Source organism: Pteronotus mesoamericanus, unplaced genomic scaffold (genome assembly GCF_021234165.1).
Source record: "Pteronotus mesoamericanus isolate MK-2021 breed Mesoamerican mustached bat unplaced genomic scaffold, CSHL_Meso_final contig_20, whole genome shotgun sequence".
NCBI classification, from domain to species: domain Eukaryota; kingdom Metazoa; phylum Chordata; class Mammalia; order Chiroptera; family Mormoopidae; genus Pteronotus; species Pteronotus mesoamericanus.
This window is the reverse complement of record NW_026555085.1, coordinates 37764038-37786538: the sequence shown is the minus strand read 5'-3', so window position 1 is coordinate 37786538 and position 22501 is coordinate 37764038. Positions and strand designations below refer to the sequence as shown.

Here is a 22501-nt window from a genome sequence, read left to right as displayed (position 1 = left end):
AGTTTCTGGGAAAAGGAGCAGTGGCTTTTAGGAGCTAGATGTTACTGGGGAAATGCACGAATAGGGGTGTGGGTTACCTTCAGTGAATGAGAATCAATCCTGGGGAACAGTAGAATTATGTGGGAAGTTTTAAAAATACTTATGCTTTGGATTCATCCTCAGAAATTCTGAGGTTTACTTGCTTGTGGATGGTACACAAGCATCTGAATTTTTAACAGGTCTCTATAAGATTCTGATGAAGAGTATTTAAAAACCATTAGTCTGAGCACATAATTTTGATCACCATCTTCCACATAATCTTCCAAGCTCTCAGGGTTTATTTGAAAGGAATCAAGGAACAATAAGATTACCTCCTAGTCTTCTCAGGCAGCAGTATGGTATGGCTAAGTCTCTAGCTCAAGAATGATGTTTATCTTAGTAAAAGTCTTAAGAATCCACCATAAACTTGTTATTACATAAATTGCTCTAAACAACTCTGTTCCTTAACTCTCTCCAGTTCTTCAAAACCTATCTTAAAGGTATGAGTCAAGATCTAAGTCATGAACTTAGACTATATAAAAATATGGCACCTAAACTTCCAGTCAAGATGGAGGCATAGGCAGACACACTTTGCCTCTTCATGCAAACCCAAGAAGAATCACAACAAACCTCAAAACAAAAAACACCTAGAGCTGCCATAAAATCGAATTGAATGGAAGTCCGACAACCAAGGACTTAAAGAAGCCGTATTCATCCAGACAGGCAGGAGGGGCGGAGATGGGGAGTTAGGGTGGAGAGGCAGCAGTGGCAGCAGTGGAACGGGTGGTCCCACATTCACATGGATAAAAATTGGGAGAGATATCTTGAGAGCAAGTGATCCAGCTCCACACCAGACCACGCAGTACAAGGTTTCAGCACTGGGAAGATAAAGCCTCAAAACTTCTGGCTGTAAAAACCTGTGGAGGTTGGGGTGGTGGAAGTAACTGCCAATTTCTCAGGAGAGCCCATTTAAAGGACCCACATGGACTTAGAACATAGGCAGACCCACCCACTCTGGGAATCACCATCAGGGCAACAGCTAGAAGGGTACCAGTCACATAGGGGAAGTGTCTGAAGTGATTGGAAACAAGGCAAGTGCAAGGCAAGCTTCCAGAAGCCAATCAATGGCATTGTTTCCTCTCCAAATCCTCCCCTACACAGAGACACAAAGCGGTGAATCAAGTTACCTCACCCTGGCGAACACATAAGGCTCCACCCCATTCAACTTAACAGGTATTCTAAGACAGCTCTACATAATACACAGAAACCAACACAGGATGGCTGCCAAAATGAGGAGACAAAGAAATATGGCCCAAATGAAAGAACAGAAAAATTTTAAAAGAACACAGAAAAAGAACTAAATGAAACAGATAGCCAACTGATCAGATGAGGAGTTCAAAACACTGATGATCAGGATGCTCAGAGAACTCATCAAGTATGGCAAAAATGTAAGGGAAGAAATAAAGGCTACATTAAGTAAAATAAAGAAAAATCCACAGGGAACCAACAGTAAAGGGAAGGAAGCTGGGATTTGAATCAGCAATTTGGAATATAAGGAAGAAAAAAGCATTCAATCAGAACAGAATGAAGAAAAAAGAATTCAAAAAAAGAAAATTAGGAGAGTATAAGAAGACTCTGGGACATCTCCAAAAGTGCCAACATCCAAATCATAGGGGTGCCAGAAGGAGAAGAGGAAGAGCAAAGAATTGAAAATGTATTTGAATAAACAATGAAAGAAAACTTCCCTAATTTGGTGAAGGAAATAGATATATAAGTCCAGGAAGCACAGAAAATCCCAAATAAGTTGGACCCAAAGAGGACCACACCAAGATACATCATTATTAAAATGCCAAAGATTAAAGATAAAGAGAGAATCTTAAAAACAGCAAGAGAAAAGGAGAGAGTTACCTACAAAGGAGTTTCAACAAGACTATCAGCTGATTTCTCAAAAGAAATCTTGCAGGCAAGAAGGGACTGACAAAAAAATATTCAAAGGCATATAAAATAAGGACCTACAACCAAGATTACACTTTCCAGCAAAGCTATCATTTAGAATGGAAGTGCAGATAAAGTGCTTCCCAGACAAGGTAAAGTTAAAGGAGTCCATAATCACCAAACCCTTATTATGTGAAATGTTAAAGGGACTTATTTAAGAAAAAGAAGATCATCCAAACTATGAACATCAAAATGACAACAAACTCACAACTATCAACAGCTGAACCTAAAAAACAAAAACAAAAACAAAAAAAAAAAACTAAGCAAACAACCAGAACAGGGACAGAATCATAGATATGGAGATCATTTGGAGGGTTATCAGCTGAGAAGGGGAAGGGGAAGAATGGGGGAAAAGGTACAGGGAGTAAGAAGCATAATTGGTAGATACAAAATAGACAGGAGGAGGTTAAGAATAGTATAGGAAATGGAGAAGCCAAAGAACTTATATGCATGACCCATGGGCATGAAATAAGGAGGGGGATTGCTGAAAGGATGGGGGGCACTGGAAAGATGGGAGTAAAGGGGGAAAATTGGGACAACTGTAATAGCATAATCAATAAAATATACTTTTAAAATAAATTAATTAATTAAAAATATTTTATCTATCCATACTATTGATAGAAAGTAATTTTCATTTAGCTACCTGGTTGAGCAGAAGGCAGAATATGAAAGTAAGACATCCTTGGGATCCTGTGACCCCATGTTGAATGGCATGCTTAACTTCCAGATGCTTGTCTTTCTTTTCCTACATTACCCTAACTTGTTCTTCACTTCCTTTAGTCTATTGTTTTCTCCTCCTCTCTTGTATTTTTTTTCTTTCTGTCTTTCTATTTATTGTCTGGTATCTTCTTTCACTTTTCTTTATTATTTGGGGCAAAATACAGGACAGAGTGATGGAAAAAAAATAGAGTCTAGGAATGCAAAATCTTGAAAGGTCCTTATAATCATTTAGAAAGCATTTCATAAAAGAAGTGATGTTAAAAAGTATGCATTATATTTCAATACTATTAAAGTGCAGGAAATAAGTTCCAATGCTATTGCATCATTTACTCAAAATGAGCAAGTTATAAAGTGGAAAACCACATATACCATACATTCATAAACATTTTAAGTGTACAATTTATTTATTCAACAGAGTATTATCACCTGACTTTACTGAAAAAAAAAAATTGAAATAATGCCACCAGCATCCTCCAGGGAGAGTGATTTACAATGTATTCACAGTCTAATCAACATAAGTAGGCTGTTAGATCCACTGCACACTTAAACAAAATTGAAAAGAAACTATTTGAGACTAAAGATAAAAAAATGCATTACCATGTACAGTCCTACGTACATTTACTTTATTACTAAATATTGGTAAGTGAATGAAACTTTTAATGATTCTTACAGAATTCAAGTAAAACATATTTTTAAATCCTTTTACTTTTGGAAGCAACACTTTGTGGCAGATGATCAAAAATGACTAACACAATTTGAGCTTACTATACTAATGAAGTCTAACCTACTGCAGTGTTCTCTCTTCTGTGAAACAAACCACTATATAGACTTAGTGGTACAAATTTTTTTTGTACATTATACATTACCATATGTCTCTCTATGATAAATCAGACTTTTTTCAAAACCAGTGATGCTTTCGGCAAAATATTTTATAAATCTACAGTATAACTCAATCCATTAAAATAGCTTTTTTAAAACATGTTAATTACATATCAGAGATCATAGATATTGCTGATGTAGGATAAATCCAAGCATTGTGATTCTAGAAGACAGGATAAATTAGATAATTGAATACTACAAAGGAAATTGTCTGTATGATTCCAATCAAAATATTCATTTTATCTTTTACCAATACAATTTGGAAGTTAAAGTGAAATTGTGAAAAGAAACATAGTTAATCAACTGTGAATTACAAAATACTAGTCTTTTTTTTCCCTCTTATTATAACTGTCAGTATTTTAATGGTAAATATACTTTCAGAATTTGAGTTTGCTTATAAAAAATTAGTAAGGATTTAGAAGCCATTTGAATTTAAGCTTTAAATAACATGGCTTGTTACCTCACTTTATCAATGTAAAGTTATTTTAATGTCTAATATAACATACCTTAATGTCTAATAAAAAGGATCCTACAACAGTTATACATTTTGTACACATTCATTTATTTGTTCTGAACTGCTATTTATTTGTTTAAATATTTGTATCCCTGGAATATTATGTGTTTCTTGAGAATAGAGCATAGTCAAATCTTTATCTTCAGTAACTAGGGCAATGACCATACAGAGGAGACATTTGATAAATATTTGTGTATCAGATATCTTAGTTGCATGGCACAAAAAGACTATATTGTTTTAGCTTTTTATCATGGCACCTCAGAGCTGGTCAGCTGCTTCAGGATGAAGCTGAACATCTCTTTCCCAGGCACTGGCTGCCAAGAACTCATAGAATTGGACAATGAACACAAATTTCATACCTTTTATGAGAAGCATATGGCCACAGAAGTTGCTGGTGATGCTCTGAGTAAAGAATCGAAGGCTTATGTGGTTTGAATCACTGGTAGGAACAACAAACAAGGTTTCCCCATGAAGCAGGGTGTCTTGACTCATGGCTATTACTGCCTGCTGCTGAGTAAGGGGCATTCTTGTTATAGACCAAGGCAGATTAGAGAGAAAAGGCACAAATCTGCTTGGGATTCTATTGTGGATACTAATCTCAGTGTTTTCAAATTGGCCATTGCAAAAAAGCAAGGAAAGATATTCTTGGTCTCAATGATGCTACCATATCTCATTGCCTAGGGCCCAAAAGAGCTACCAGAATCCAAAAACCTTCTAATTTCCATACAGAAGATGGTATCCACCAATATGTTGTGAGAAAGGCCCTAAACAAAGAAAGTAAGAAATCTAGGACCAAAGCACCCAAACTTCAGCATCTTGTTACTCTACATGTCCTGCAACACAAACGTTGGCATATTGCTCTGAAGAATCAATGTACTATGAAAAACAAGAAAGGGGGTATGGAACATGCTAGACTTTTGACTAAGAGAATGAATGAGGTCAGAAAAATATAAAATAAATATACACCAGGGACAGATTGCCAAGACATAGGCTGTCTCCTCTGAGAACTTCTCTGCAAAAATGAGGTTTTCTAAGAGTAATAAATAAATAAGAACAAACACCAAAGAAAAAGACTATAGTGTTTTAAATTTTATTTTATAGACATAGAATATTAAAAAAAAAAACCCTGTTCATTAATTATTCTCCTCAATGGTAATCCTAGAGCAGAGTCTCTACCTCTGATCCACAAGATTTATATAGTAATGGAATGTTTCTGGTTATTTCATTTGACCTGAAGAGTGTTTTAAAAACTATACATAGGCACACATGATATGCCTGTAGTGACAGCAATGGGAGAAGTATAGCCCTTGTTGTTTTATTTTAGGACTGCTTCACACTCTATTTCACAACATAAATCCTGAATATATTTGAATTTATGAGCCTTACCTCCTGCAGTCCAAAATTGTAGGACTGAAAGAGCTACAGTAATTTATCTACCTCGGACTAGATTCTAGAAAGCGTCTTTGGGATTCTGTAAGAATTTGTGGCATATACAGATAGCCCTCTGTGTTTGCAGGTTCTGCATTCATAGATTCAACCAGTTACAGATTAAAAATGTTCAGAAAAAAAATAGGTTATGTCGTTGTCAATGAGTACTATGTAGTTAGGCTGGCGATGATTGCATCTATACTAAACATGGACAGATTTTGTTTTCTTGTCATTATTCCCTAAACAATATAGTATAACAACTATTTACATAGTATTTATATTATATTAGGTATTATAAGTAATCTAGAGATGATTTAAAGCGTATAGTAGGACATGTATGGGTTATACAAATATACTACACGATTTTTATTTAAGGGACTTGAGCACCCATGGATTCTGGTATCCACAGAGAGTCTTGAACCAATTCCTCATGGATATGGAGGGATGGCTATATTTCTTTTGACTATTTTTATGGCAGTGTAAGAAATTACCACAAAAGTGGTGGCCTAAAACAGGACACATGTGTATGTTTGTGTGGTCAGGAGTCCAGGCACAGGCTGACTGGGTCCTCTGATAAGAGTCTCACAAGGCTGCAGTCTAGGTGTCAGCTGGGTCACATTCCTTCCTGGAGTTTGAAGGCTCCCACCAAACTCAAGTGATTGTCGTCAGAATTCAGTTCCTTGTCGTTGCTGGACTGTGTCCTGCTTTCTTGCTAGTTATCAGCCAACTGCTGCTCTCAGCCCTTCTAAGACCATACCGTCCATTGCTATGTGACCCTCTCACAGGCTCTCCCATAACACAACACTCTTCCTCAAGGTCATCAAAAAAATCTCTCTCTTTAAGAAGTGTCTCCATTTTTAAAGGACTGATTAGGTCAAGCCAACCCTGGATAATCTTCCTTTTGATTAACTCAAAATCAATTGATTTAGGACCTTTATTACAGCTTTGAAATCTCTCCCCTTTGCCGTATGACACAACATAATTATGGCTATGACATCCCATCATATTCAGAGGTCCTGCCAACATTCAAGGAGAGATTATTCAGAGGCCAGAAATCTTGGAGACCATCTTAGAATTTTGCTGATCACAATGATAGATATCTTTAAGATAATCTTGTTTTCCAGGATATAAATCACATTAATATATATACACACATGCATATTATATATAGTACACAAAATATAAAGTATGTATTATATTAATTTAGTTTAAATATTACCTATCCTTAGTTATGCCAACATGTATAGGTATGTGTGTGTGTGTGTGTATGTGTGTGTGTGTGTGAATATATGTATGTATGTGTGTATATATACGTGTATATATGTAGGTATATACTTGTAGGTATATATACATATTTTTCCTTCTATTTCTTTTTCTCCTTTACTTACTTTTCTTTCTTCCTTCTTTCCCTTTCCTCTTCCTGTTTATTCTCTCCTTTATCAATTAAATGCCAAGTAGAGTTAATTTATATTACTTCCCAAAAACCAAGAGACTTTATTATGACTTTGAGAAATGAGGCTGAAATTTTCAATATTATTCAAGCACTTATTGGAATACTATGGTAGACCATGTATTTGCATTCTATAACTGAGCAGGAGTTTATTTTTTACATTGGAAAGCTCTCTAGAAAAAAAAAATCCATGTATCCTCTTAATTGTGCATGATTTTATTTAAAAAAAAATCTAGCATCTGTAAACAAATTTCCTTAAGTAAACTAGGGATATTTTACAGGGTTCACAATAAAGTGAAATAAAAGTTTGATAGAGACAATTCTTTATTTATTCAATAAGAATCCCTATTTTAAGAAACTAGATTAAAGTGATTTTGCTCAATATATTTGTCTAATGGATTTTTCTCTCACTTGTGAGAAAAGCTGAGAAGATAAAATGAGTGAGATACTGAATTGTAGAGATTTTCCTATCTAATCAGAGATTTAAAAGTCATTTTCTTCATAAGTATTCAGGAACAGGAATTAAAAGGAAGATTTCGTAGGGTGCTTACTTTGAGATGGTGAGGAAAACAAAAGCACACATCAAAAATGGGGCCACCGAGCAGTCTAAAAGGAGGAACACCACTCAGAGAGCCTGAGGCCTAGTTAAAGGCCAGTTCTATGATGAACTAGTTCTGTCATGTAAGACACGATCTTCTTACTTTCTTCACATATGGGTGACAGATAATACTAACATCTCTGTTCACTTCTCAGGATTATTATAAGTAACCAGTTGGACTTAATGAAAAGAACATAGAGATACATTTCAGGGAGGATTTGTTATAGTTCTGGCTTTAGCACTTTGTGGCTACATGGACCTCGGTGACTTATTTATCTAGTCCTAACCTGAATTCCCTCCTATGGAAAATAATGTCTAATGTCATGATTATTTTAAGGATTAAGCAATTTATAGAAATTAAATAATCTTCAAGTTGTGTCTATTGTTAGAATTATTAATTTCAGTTATCATTAAAATGTAAAATACAATTCTTAATAACCTAGGATTAGAAAGATCTCCCAACTAGAGCAAAAGATGGCTAGTTGAAGTTATCTGCACATGCAAGAATATAATGCAGAGAGCACATGTTTTTACATTCTGCCACCAACTTCATTTCTTTACTTCAGATTCAAATGTATAAAGCAAGAATGATTATGGAATAGTTAGAATTAGTTTTGTGATCTGAGAATGTTCAAAATGATTCTATATATCTGGACTTTGTAATTATTATTGTTTCATCATTATTTCAAAATATTATAATCAATAGCCTGTGTTGATTTTATTGTACAGTATGAGGAATAAATGCTTCAGAACACCTTTCCTCCAATAATTTTTGTTTTGCTTTGTGACTTATTCATTCTTTCTAGATTATTATTACCCTCATGTATTAGACGATGAAGGTTTATCCATGCTGTAACATTTTATATGAATATGCGTTAGAAAAATCATTTAGACAGTTATCAGAGTGATTCTCTGATAGACAGCAGAGAACATGTTAATATCCAGGTAATAAGGGGAAAGAAAATTAATTCTGAATCTACATATTTGAATTGAAGAGACAAAACTCCTTCCGTTTCAAAGTGGTTTGGACAAGTTCAACATGTGACACTCTGCCATGAAATCCTCACTTAAATATTGTGCTGAACTTAAGTTGCTGCTGAGGAAGATAAAAGACATCCACTCTCTTACTAACACATGACCAGGTTTTCAATGAACACAAAGTTCAAACTAAATACTGCCACATATACTGCCATTTGTAACTCAAATCCTTACTAATAAGCAAGCACAAAAACATTCATATGACCTGTCTCTGTCAGCTTAGTAAAGTCCCAGTTCCCTGTTATTTAAGATTAATCAATCACTTTCTGCATAAAAAGTTTTCTTGCCTAACAATATTTTAGAGGCACAATACAGTTAACCAAGTATTTAACACAGCCAATGACACTATTCTAACCCACGACTGCATTAGAATCATGCTTTGAATGACTTTCTAAAAGATGAGGTATAAAAACTTTCCCTGGCTCTGTTATCCATTACAAGCAGTGGTGGGAGTTTGAAAGTATTTTAGTGATCTGCATATGTTGAGTACAACTAAACTCACACAAAGTTTATAGACATATTCTTTAATGCTCATTAAAAAGGCACTAAATTTACCAGTGGAAATTCTCTTCTAACATCTATTTGCAAAACTTCCAATAATTATCAGTAATGGTAGATGAAACATTTATAGTTGCCTTTTGATCTAATGTTATCTCTCCTTACATGTTCAACGTATTCCCTGTTAGGAAACTAACTGCCCCTTAAGTGAAGTTAAACTAATACATGTATAACACTCTATGTCTTATGCTGAAATTTTTAGTGGACATTTCCATGTCAGAACACTTAGAATTGTTTATCTCCAACCCAGACCTCTCTTACAAAGTCTAGACTCAAAGCATCAGCTGCTACTAAACATAATAGGATTCTAATTGGTTCCTGTTACTGCCCTTTGCCTCCCATTGTCTATTATCAAGATCACAGACAGAGTGATCCTGGTTTCTTTGGTAGAAATTAAGAGTTACTCAAAGTAAGAGTAAGATTTTATCATCCCTTCAGTGACTTTTTATTTCCCAGGGAGTGAAAATGCACATCATCACCAAATCTGCAAGCCCTCTGACCTCCCTGATCTTATCTTCCACTACCTCTTCCTTGGTTAGTGCACTTGAGCCTGAGGCCACTTTAATTTTGCCTCTGTGATGTCAGGCATACTGCCACCTCAAGCTTGTTAGACAGGAAGTTTCTCTGTACCAGGAGTTCTTACTCCCCAGATATATATACACAGCTTGCTCCTTCGCTTCCTTTTAGAATATGTACTGATGCTATTGTATCAGTTTCCTGTGTCAGCTGCAACAAATTACCACAAACCATGTGGCTTAAAACAACAGAAATCCATTGCCTTATAGTTCAAAATAAGAGGCCAAAATCAAGGTGTCAGCAGAGTCAAACTCCTAAAGGCTCAGGGAAGAATCCTTTCCTTACCCCTTCCAGCTTCTGGTGGAAGCTGAACTGTGGCCACATCACTCAAGTGTCTGCCTCTATGGTCACATTACCTTCTCTTCTGTGTCTATAATATCTCTGTAGTGCTCCCACAAAAACACTGTTAGAACATTTGGGACCACCTGGATAATCTAGAATAAACTCCCTATCTCAAGGCCCTTAATTTAATCACATTAGGAAATACTTTGCCATATAAGGTAACATTTATGGGTTCTGAGAATTGGAATCTGACATCTTTTGGGGGAGCCATTTGTCAGCTTACCACAGTCATCGCCTTAGGCCTCCTCTACTACCACACTTAAAATTTCCACTGCCCTTTCCCACAGCACTTATTCTCCTCCTTTTCTTTATTTTTTTCATAGCACTTTTTACCTGATAGCACTCTATACATTTACTCATTTATTTCTTACATTTGGTTCCTTCAGCTAAAAGGTAAACACCATGAAGGCAGAGTTATTATCTGTAATATTCAATGTTCTTTCCATTGCACAATGTTGAAAAACACCTGCCACATAGCATATTCATTTCATGAATATTTTCAAGTGAATGGATGGACAAATGAATATCCATTCAGATGAATGGATAATGTGTTTAGTGCAGTGATTTTCAACCTGTGTGCTGCAAGAGGCAAACTGGTGTGCCACAAGAATTTTTAAAACATACAATATCTGACTAGTCAGGAGCACTGACCTCTTTCCCTTAGATTGTTAATTTAAAAAAAACAAACAAACAAAAGAAAACCAGCAGCCAACACAACAATAGCCATCTGGTGTGAATGAATCAAAAATATACTTTTTTTTTTTTTTTTGCCGGATCAGCAGAAAAAATATAAAATATACTTTTGGTGTGCCATGGGATTTTAGTACTTTGTTTATCTGTGCCATGAGATGAAAAAGGTTGAAAATCGCTGATTTGGTGGGTTGAAATCTGCCCCCCCCCCAAAGATCTATGCACGTTCTAATTCCAGAACCAGCGAATATTTTCATGTAAGGATAAGCACTGAAACATTATACTGTAAAAGATACGGTTAAAGGGAAGAATTTATCCTGGATAATCTAACTGAGTCTTAAATAAATCATAAGTAATCTATAGGAGAGAGGAAAAATAAAGACACACAGGTGACATAGAATAGGAATCAATGTGACCACAGAGGCAGACATTGGAATGATAATGGCTGTATGTCAAGACATGCCAGCAGCCACAAAATACTGAAAGTAGTAAAGCAGATCCCTGCTAAAGCCTCAGGAGGCTTTATGGATCCTCAGGAGGTTTACACTATGATTTCAGACTTCTGGCCTCCAGAACATTAACAGAATAAATTTCTGTTTCTTTAGGCCACTACTTTGTAGTAATTTGTTACAACAGCCACAGAAAATTAATACAATGTGGGTGTTTTTGGCTTCTTGGTTACTAAAGGATGAAAGAATGTAAACATTTATGTGTACCTTAGTTTCACCATAGGAAAATAATTCTTATCTTAAAACTATACCTGTAATTATTATCTGTGTTCCTGTAATCTTATGAAGAACACAAACTCTAAAGTCAGGATTTCTGTTTCAATTCTGTCTTTACTTTTGAGAACCTTTGGAAATGACTCAATCTTTTTGCTTCAGTTTTCTCATCTGTAAAATAAGAATAAACCACTGGTTACCGCAAAGGTAAGCCTGAGACTTATATGTAACCCTATGTTCATTGCAGCTTATTCACAGTCACCAAGACATCTAAATAACCAGTGTCCTTTGATAGGTGATTGGATAAAGAAAATATTATATATATATATATACACATACACACATACATACAATGAAATACTACTCAGCCATAAGAAAAGATCAAGTACTGCCATTTGTGACAACATGGATGGATATTGAGAATATCATGTTAAGCAAAATAAGTCAGACAGAAAAAGTAAAGAACCATGTGGTTCTACTCATATATAGGATATCAAACTGAAAGCAACAAATGTACAAAAAAGAAAAATGAAATAAAACACATAGACACCAACAACAGTGTGGTGGTTACCAGAGGGAAAGGGTAGTGAAAATGAGGTAGAGAAAGATAAAAAAGTTCAAATATATGGTGATGGAAAGAGACTTGACTTTGGGTGGTGAACACAATGCAATATATTGTTGATGTATTATAGCATTGTACACTTGAAACCTATATAATTTTATTAACCAATGTCATCACAATAAATGTAATAAAAAATGTTTTGATCTGTAGTACTTGTTTTTCTGCGTTGATAGAGAATGATAAAAATTTTTGAAAGAGTAAAACATTGTAAATTACTTAAAAATGTGCCTATACCTAACATACAACTATTGTTTTTTTCACTATTTTTATTAGTATGAATAGAGGTCATTAGAAACATCTTTGCATTTGTAATATTTTACCCATAAGATTGACAACAGATAAAACTTATAAAAATATGCTGTGTGAAAGATGGTATTGGGATAGGCATTGACATATATTGATGATAGGAGTGAAACTCTTACAACTTCAGTTGCAGGTTGTTGAAGTTGTAGGTTCCTCAGTTGAAGGAAATTTTCCACTACCAAAAGGACAAATTTACTTACATTTGTGGATAACTTGGATATACAGTATAGCACTGTTTTAACAGCAGACTAGAAACCTATATTTCATCAATATAAGACTAATATTAAGAAACATCCACTCAATTAAATACTGTGAGGCAGTTCTTTAAAATATGTCATATTTTAAATATTTAAAGTACCCAAAGTGATCTACAGATTCAGTATAATCCCTATCAAAATCTTAACATTTTTTACAGAAATAGAAAAATATTTGAAAATGCATAAAGAAACATAAAGGAACCCAAATAGTCAAAACAATGTAGAAAAAGAAAAACAAAGCTGGAGTCTCATACTTCCTGATTTAGGAACGTATTACAAAGTTATGTTAAATGGAACAGAACAGAAAGCTCAGAAATAAATCCGCATGTACTCAGTCCAGATCAACTGACCTTCAACAACAGTGCTAAGAATACAAAATGGGAAAGGGTATTCTCTTCAACCAACGTTGAGAAAACTGGATATCTACATGCAAACAGAAATTGGATTTTCATCTTACATTATACACAAAAATCAACTAAAAGTATATTAAAGATTGAAGTAGGTAGATATACCCTCCCTCCTTACACAACCAAAAGAAGAACAACAAATTAAAAATAATAATAACCAGAACTGCCAGAAAACCAAACTGCATGGAAGTCCAACAACCAAGGAGTTAAAGAAGAAACATTCATCTAGACCAGTAGGAGGGAGGGAAAGGACATATAGAAGGCAGAGCCTGGAGGAACAGGCAGGCAAGACGGTGACTGGTGAACCAGGAGGTCCCACATGTGCATGCAGATAAACGAGGAGGAACAGCTGAGGAGAGAGACAGACTGCACAACCCAGCATTCCAGTGTAGGAAAAGAAAACCTCAGAACCTCTGGCTGTAAGACCTGTGAGGGTTGCAGCAGTAGGAGAAACTCCCAGCCTCACAGAAGAGTTCATTGGGGAGACCCAGAGGGTCCCAGAACATACACAGACACACCAACCCAGGAATCAGAAGCAGAAGAGCCCAATTTGATTGCTGGTAGTGAGGGAATTGACAGAAAGCCTGTCAAGAGCTAAGCAAGCAACATTGGTGATCCCTCTCAGACACCTCCCTCACATACAACGCCACTGCACAGCAATGTATAAATACCTAAGGCTCCACAGCTTACAATGAAATAGCCATGTTAAGACAGAAAAATATGGCCCACATGAAAGAACGGGTCAAAAATCCAAAAACAGAACTAAGTGATGAAGAGATAGCCAACCTACCAGATGCAGAATTCAAAGCACTGGTAATCAGGATGCTCACAGAAGTGGTTGAGTATGGTCACAAAACAGAGGAAAAAGTGAAGGCTATGTAAAGTGAGACAAAGAAAAATACACAGGGAACCAACAGTGAAGGAAAGGAAACCAGGACTTAAATAAACAATTTGGAGCTGAGGGAAGAAATAAACATTCAACAAGAACAGAATGAAGAAACAAGAATTCAAAAAAATGAAAAGAGGCTTAGGAACCTCTGGGACTACTTTAATTGTTCCAACATCTGAATCATAGGGGTGCCAGAGGGAAAAGAGGAAGAGCAAGAAATTGAAAACCTATTTGAACACATAATGAAGGAGAACTTCCCCAATCTGGCAAAGGAAATAGACTTCCAGGAAGATCAGAGAGTCCCAAAAAAGTTGGACCCAAGAAAGCATACACCAAGGCACATCATCATTACATTGCCCAAGATTAAAGATAAGGAGAGAATCTTAAAAGCAGCAAGAGAAAAGGAGACAGTTACCTACAAAGGAGTGCCCATAAGACTAACAGCTGATATCTCAAAAGAAACCTCATAGGCAAGAAGGGGCTGGAAAGAAGTATTCAAAGTCATGAAAAGCAAGGACCTACATCCAAGATTATTCTATCCAACAAAGCCATCATTTAGAATGGGAGGGCAGATAAAGTGCTTCCCAGATAAGGTCAAGTTAAGAGTTCATTATCACCAAGCCCTTATTATATGAAATGTTAAAGGGACTTATCTAAGAAAAAGAAAAAGATCTCAGACTATGGACAGTAAAATGACAACAAACTCACAACTATTAACAATTGAACCTAAAAAAAAAACAACTAAGCAAACAACTAGTACAGGAACAGAATCACAGAAATGGAGATCAGAGGGGAGGGGGAGGGAAGAGGATGGGGGGAAAAGTACAGGGAACAAGCAGCATAAGTAGCAGGTACAAAATAGACTGGGGAAGGTTAAGAATAGCATAGGACATGGAGAAGCCAAGGAACTTACATGTATGTGCTATGGACATGAACTAAGTGAGTGGGGGATGCTGGTGGCAGTGGGGTGCAGGACAGAGGGGAATAAAGAGAACAAAAAAATGGGACTACTGTAATGACATAATCAATAAAATTTATTTTAAAATGTATTAAAGATTGAAATATAAAACATGAAACTAAGTTTCCTAGAAGAAAACATAGTGGAAAACCATCATGACATTAGGGTTGGCAATTATTTCTTGGATGTGACACAAAAAGCACATATGACAAAACAAAAATAGACAAGTGGGACTATATCTGACTAAAAAAACTTTTGCAATGTAAACAATCAATACAGCAAAAGGCAACTTACAAATGGAAGAAAATATCTGCAAACTATATAGCTGATAAAGGTTTAATATCCAAATATATAAGAAACTCATTCAACCCAGTAAAAAAGATAATAATAACCTGATTTTTTAAAATGGGCAAAGGACTTGAACAGATATTTCTCAAAAAAAAAAAGTCATACAAATAGTCAACAGGTGTATTGAAAAATTCTCAACATCACTAATCATTGGGTAAATAGAAATCAAAACCACAATGATTTGTCACCTCACACTTTTTAGGGTGGCAATTACTGAGAAAATAAAATAAAATAACAAGTGTTGGCAAGGATGTGGAGATATCAGAACTTTTTTGTTTGTGGGAAAGTAAAATGGTATAGTCACCATAAAACAATGTGAAGTTTACTGAAAAAATTAAAATTATGACTACCATATAATCTATCAGCCCCATTTCTGGTTATTGCTTTAAAAAAGTTGAAATTGGGATTTTGAAGAGATATTTGTACTACCATATTCATTGTGGCATTATTCACAATAGCCAAGATGTGGAAGCAACTGAAATGTTCACTGACCAAAAACTGGATAAGTGTAGTATATACTATTTGGAAATATTATTCAGCCTTAAAAAAAAAAAAAAGTCCTATTATATGGGATAGCATGGATTAATCTAGAGGTTAAGGGAAATAAGCCAGTCACAGAAGAACAAATACTACACGATTCCACTTTTATAAGAGGATCTAAAACAATAAAATTCATAGAAGCAGAAAGTAGAATGATGGTTGCCAGGGGTGAGGGGGAAATGAAAATGGGGAATTACTACGCAATTGATATAGAGTGCCAGTCATATAAAGATGAAAAAGTTTTAGTGATTTGCTCTACCACTTTGTGCTCACAGTTAACAATACTGTACTGTACACTTAAAGATTTGTTAAGAGGATAGATTTCATTTTATTTTTTTTTACTACAATTAAAAATAAGGAAAAAATTTCCAATTCTGGTAACAAAAGAGCAGCTTGTTGCTGACCATACTTCCACAGAGAATAACAGAAAAAATGAACACAATACAAATGCATGTATAGACATTGGAATACTACCAATATATGTAGGGTTTGAGGGATAAAGATATTTGAGAGAGAAAACATTCATTGAAGTAGCCAGTCATTTCACACAGATTTTTTTCCTCAAGGAATGTCCTAGTTCGGAAGTGGCATGGGACCAATAGGCCAAATGCTTAGTAGAAAATAGCAGCTAAGAAACTAAGTTAATCTTTTGGAAGTTTTCTGGACTAGAGATGTAAAACTATTTGTATATAATGACTAACAAGGTAGGCAGAACGCCTGAGACTATGGTCTTGGAGGGAAGGAAACGACAGAGGTGATTCCAACAATTGGTTCTGCTCTTTCTCTCAAGACTTTGGTCAGGTTTCCAATCATATATCAGATGAGGGTTTAATATCCAGAATTTATAATGAACTTCTACACCGTAACAACAAATAACCCAATTAAGAAATGGCCAAAAGTCTTAAAAGATATTTCTTAAAAAAAGATATACAAATAGGGAATAATGACATAAAAAGATGTTCAACATCATTAGTCATTAGGAAAATGCAAATGCAGACTATAATGAGATATTACTTCATATTCACTAGGATGGGTATAATGAGACAGAGGAACAAATGATAGCATGGATTTGGGGAAATTGGAACCTTTATACATTGCTGGTGAGAACACAAAGTAATGCGGCTGCTCTGGAAAACAGCTTGGTGGCTTGTCAAAAAGTTAAACATAGAATTACCACATGACCCAGCAATTCCACTTCTAAGTATTTGCCAAAAGAATGGAAAACAGGGACTCAGAAAGATAATTGTATACCAATACTCAATGCAGCATTGTTCATAATAGCAAAAAGTTGGAAACAACTCAAGTGTCTATCAGCAGAAAAATGAATAAATAAAATGTGGTTTTTACATATAATGGAATATTATTCAGCCATAATATGCAATGAAGTTCTGGTACATGCTACAGTATGGATGAACTTTGACAACATTATACTAAGTGAAAGAAGCCACATAGAAAATGACAAATATTGCATGATTTCACTTATATGAAATAATATAGAATAGGAAAATTCATAGAAACAAAAAATAAAGGTTACTATGCACTATGGGGAGCGGTGTCTGGTAAGAGAACTGAAAGGTCTTGCTTAATGGGTACGGAATTTCTGTGTGAACGATAAAATTTTTTTGAAAATAGGTAATATGGTAATTGTACAGCATTGCATGTAACTAATGAGTTGTAAACTTAAAATACTTAAAATAGCTAGTTTCATGTTACACACATTTTAATATAATAAATAAAAAAGATAAAATGCTAAATGGAAGTTTAAAAAAAGAGAAGTATACTAACAGATACAACCAAATCAGTAAAAATCAAAAGTGGCAAACTCAAAGATGTGACTAAGATTTGAAACTATAAGATAGACTTTAAAATATGTGTAATTTAATTGTACAAATAGATAACATAAAGCTTAATGTTATTAGAGAATTGAAAACTATTTAAAAATTAAATGAAAATACTTGAACTGAAAATACTATACCTAATTTGAGAACTCAATGGATGGATGATTAGAAATATAAGAGATTAGAATTAGCAAGCAAAAGAGAGGTAATACAACATATCCAGATAGAAGCACAAATAAAAAAATAAAATACAAAGAAAACTATAAAAAATGAACAGGACATGTGAAAAGACCAATATGTGTTACTAGAGTGCAAGGAAAAAGGAGAAAGAGAATGGCAACTTTGGAAGAGATATTGGCTTGAATTATTCCCAAACTAATCTCAAACATCAAAATCACAAATATAAAATGCTCTAAAAAGTGTATACAAAGCCAACATAAAGAAAATCAGACCAGTAAATATGCTGAAAACTAAAGAAAAAAAAAGAATATAAGCTTTAAGAAAATCTCCATTAATAGATCAAGTAAAATACCAACTGACTTCTTCACAAAATCCAGGAACCAGAATCATAGGAATAACATTCTTAAAATTCAGTGAGAAAATAACTTTCCACCTAGAATTTGATAACTATTGGAAATTTTCTAAAATGAAGTTAAAAATAAATGTCATCCATTAAAATCAGAACTAGGAATGAAAAATGTAGGCAAATACCATGGTTTCAGTAAAACAGAAATTGAGAGAGTCTCTTACTGGGAGGATTACACTAAAAATAATAATAAGGCAGAAATTCTCCAGCATTCCAGTTGAAATCATGGTAAATCAGAAACATAAGAAGATTACTATACAGATTAAAGATATGCCTAAATTTAACTTTGTAGTGACTAAAGAAATAATAAAAATGTCTTCTGAAATTTAAAATATATAAAGAGTAAATTTCTGAGAACTATGATGTGAATATAGTTAAAAAATTCTGATTTACCTGTACTTTCTAAGAAGTAGTAAAAATTCCAATTAAAAAAAAAGAATTACATTAAGTCAAGAATACACACTATGTGTTGTAAGCTCCAGGAAAAAAAATATATAATAATTTTCAAAATCTTATGTAATCCAAAAGAATGTCAGAAAGAAGAAAAAGGAACATGAGCAAGGAAAACTAAATTGTAAGTTGATTGATTATATCTTTAAAGATGAAATAGGCCATTAAGTAATGATGAAATAAAACATTAAATGGAAAAGAGTTTAAAATCTAACGTATGCTGCTTACATTAAACATTTTAAATATCAGAATAAAAGCACTAAAGAAAACAAATGAAAAATATATGCCATGTAGACACTAATAAAAAAAAAAAAAAGCTTGTGTGATTGTACTAGTATCAGACAAAGTCAACTTTAAGGTGAAACTTTTTGGTATGTTTTCAAATTGGTTTGGCTTCTGCCTGTTGCTTTTGAAAGCTCATTACATATTCTTAATACAAATCTTTTATCAAATATGTGATTTGCAAACATTTTCTTCCAATCTGTACCTTGTATTTTAATTTTCTTAACAGTATTTTTCCAACACAGACCAAAATCCAAGTTATCCTTTTTAAATATGTGTGTGTTTAGGTAGTTCTGCTGTTGTCATGTCTAAAAATTCTCCACCTGACCCCAGGCAAAAGATTTTTTTTTCCCTTGTTCTCTTCTTAAAATATTACAATTTTGTTTTACATTTAGTTCTATGGTCCATTTTGAGTTAGGGTAGAAGTTTTCAGTAGGAATGTACTTGGGGGGTTAATATCTTAATCCAGTCTACGTGGAAATTAGCAGTTTACAATTAATTTTACAAAATATTAACAAGTTACACAAGGAAAGTATTCTTTATTTTGACCATGCATTGCTATCAGTGAACAAGACTGCCTTCATCTGAATTTTAGAGTTGTCAGTCAACGAAGTATGTTCTCTTTCCTTAAAATTTGGGACATTCCAATAAGCATTAAAGGTAAACATTCAGCCCATAGTAAAGGAATGTCTCCATCATCTTCCTTAGCTTTGTTGTATTATTTAAGAACATGATCCTTTGAGGCGGGCACCATGACTTCTTATTGTTGTTCCCACATTTCCACACAATACATTACATATACTTGGCATTCAACAAAATGCATTAAATATTTGATGCCCATCCTCCTCCCACTATTCTTCCCTCCCCACCCCACCACATTTCCTTTATCTTAATAATCTATTTTAATTCAAAAGCTCAAGTACTGGCTGGTGTGGCTCAGTGGACTGAGCTCCAGACCACAAACCAAAGGGTAACTGGTTCAATTCTCAGTCAGGACACATACATGGGCTGTAGACCAGGTCCTCAGTCGGGGGAGCGCCCTCTCTTTGTCCTTCCCTTCCCATATCTAAAAATAAATAAATAAAATATTTTTAAAAAACATTCAAGAAAATAAAGATAAAAGATCGCTCCTCGCAAAAGTAAAAATATTTTAAGGAAATTTTTAATTTTCTTTTTAAAAAACAGTTCATTGTAGAACATGTGCAAATAAAACAGAAATATTGATGGGAAAACATAACTTAAAAACAAAACCTCCCGACCTAGAAATCTTCTCACAAATGTAGCAGAGAATGAAAATATTTTTATTATTTAATAAATATTAAACCAGAATGTAATGTGTATCAAGTCAGTCCCCTAAAGGATTGCAAAAGCAGTAAGAAACTTTACCATTTTATATAGCCAACTCATTAATAAATGCTTTTAAGATAAGAAATAATTAGTCCTAAAAAAAAGAGAACTTGACAACTCCACTTGTCTCCTTCATAGTTCATCCTAACTATACTTGAGCAATTGGGCTCTGATCATCTATGTTAGCTAGTTAGCTTTAAGAGGGGGAAATACAAACTCTTCATCTCTTTTATTTTTTTCAGTTGATTTTATTTATTTAGTTACTTACTTAGTTATGTTCAAGTACAGCTGTCTCCATTTTCCTCCCACCACTCTCCCCTACACCACCCACCTCCACCTCCCACCCTCGATCCTACCCCCCTTTGGCTTTGTCCATGGGTCCTTTATACATGTTCCTTGACAACCTTTCCCCTTGACAATCTTTCCCCTGTTATCCCCCTACCCCCTTCCATCTGGTTACTGTCAGTTTGTTCTTTATTTCAATGCCTGGTTATATTTTGCTTGATTGTTGTTTTGTTGATTAGGTCCCACTTATAGGTGAGATCATATGATATTTGTCTTTCATTGGCTGGCTTATTTCACTTAGCATAATGCTCTCCAGTTCCATCCATGCTGTTGCAAAGGGTAGGAGTTCCTTCTTTCTTTCTGCTGCATAGTATTCCATTGTATATATCAAACTTTTCATCTCTTTATGACAGGAGATAGTTTTGCAACTTGGAGCAAGGTGCCCACTTGAAGTTAGGCTCATACTCTCCCACAGGAATTGGAAGATAAGGGCACTAACTTTTTTTTAAATTTTTACTTTTTATTGCATTTTTTCCATTTCCATTTATCCCACTTATACCCCCTCCCATAATCCCCACACTATTGTCCATGTCCATGAGTCCTTTTTCCTTTTTTGCCTGAATCCTCCACCCCAAAATCCCACTATAGTTGTCATCCTGCTCTCTGTTTTGCCTCTTAGTTCATTTTGTTCATTAGATTCCACATATGAGCGAAATCATATGGTATTTTTCTTTCTATGTCTGGCTTATTTCACTTAGCATAATGTTCTCCAGGTCCATCCATGCTGTCTCAAAGGGTAAAATTTTCTTCTTTTTTATAGCTGTATCATATTCCATTGCGTAAATGTCCTATAATTGTTTTATCCATTCATCTACTGATGGACACTTGGGCTGCCTTCATATCTTTAAAATTGTAAACAATGCTTCAATGAACATAGGGATGCTTATATTCTTTCAAATTAGTGTTTTGGGTTTCTTTAGATATATTCCCAGAAATGGGATCACCGGGTCAAAAGGCAGGTCAATTTTAACCTTTTTGATGTGTCTCCATACTGCTTTCCACAGTGGGTGCACCAGTCTACATTCCCACCACCAGTACAAAAAGGTTCTCCTTTTTCCACATTCACACCAGCATTTGCTTATGTTGACTTATTGATGATAGCTATTCTGATAGTTATGAGGTGAGATCTCACTGTGGTTTTAGTTTGTATTTTTCTGATGATTAGTGATGTTTGGCAGCTTTTCATATGTCTATGGTCTGTCTCTACATCTTCTTCAGAGAAGTATCTATTCAGATCCTTTGACCATTTTTAAATTGTTTTTTTATTTTTTGGTGTTGAGTTTTACAGTATAAATTCTTTATAAATTTTGGATATTAACTCCTTGTCAGACATGTCAGTGAGTATGTTCTCACATTCTGTGGGTTGTCTTTTTATTTTGTTGATGGTATCCTTTGCTGTGCAAAAACTTTAGTGTGATGTAGGCCCATTTGTTGTTTGTTTGTTTGTTTTTTCATTTTTTCCCTTGTCTAATGATATATATCAGAAAAAATATTGCTGCAAGCAATGTCTGAGATTTTTACTGAAATGTTTTCTTCTAGGATTTTTATGGTTTGGGCCTAACATTCTAGTACTGATAAATAAATTCAGTAAAGTAGAAGGATACAAAATTAATATCAAGAAATCAGGTGCATTTTTATATGCCAACAATGAACTATCAGAAAGGGAAATTAAGAAAGCTACCCCATTCAGAATTGCTTCAAAAAAAATACCTAGGAATAAATCTAAGCAAGAATATACAAGATTTGTACTCGGAAAACTGTCACTGAAGGAAAAAATTGAAGAAGGTATAAATTAGTAGAA

The 22501-nt window shown here is 34.5% G+C and overlaps 1 non-coding gene and 1 pseudogene across 1 annotated transcript; both read left to right on the top strand.

The window, feature by feature from the left end:
- The first annotated feature begins 3445 nt into the window (after window positions 1-3445).
- On the top strand, window positions 3446-3567 carry LOC129068022 (small nucleolar RNA SNORA28). The gene has a single exon (XR_008528841.1). It is a non-coding gene; the product is annotated as a small nucleolar RNA SNORA28 (small nucleolar RNA).
- An 841-nt stretch (window positions 3568-4408) lies between these two features.
- Window positions 4409-5079, top strand: LOC129066869 (40S ribosomal protein S6-like; annotated as a pseudogene).
- The last annotated feature ends 17422 nt before the right edge of the window (window positions 5080-22501 follow it).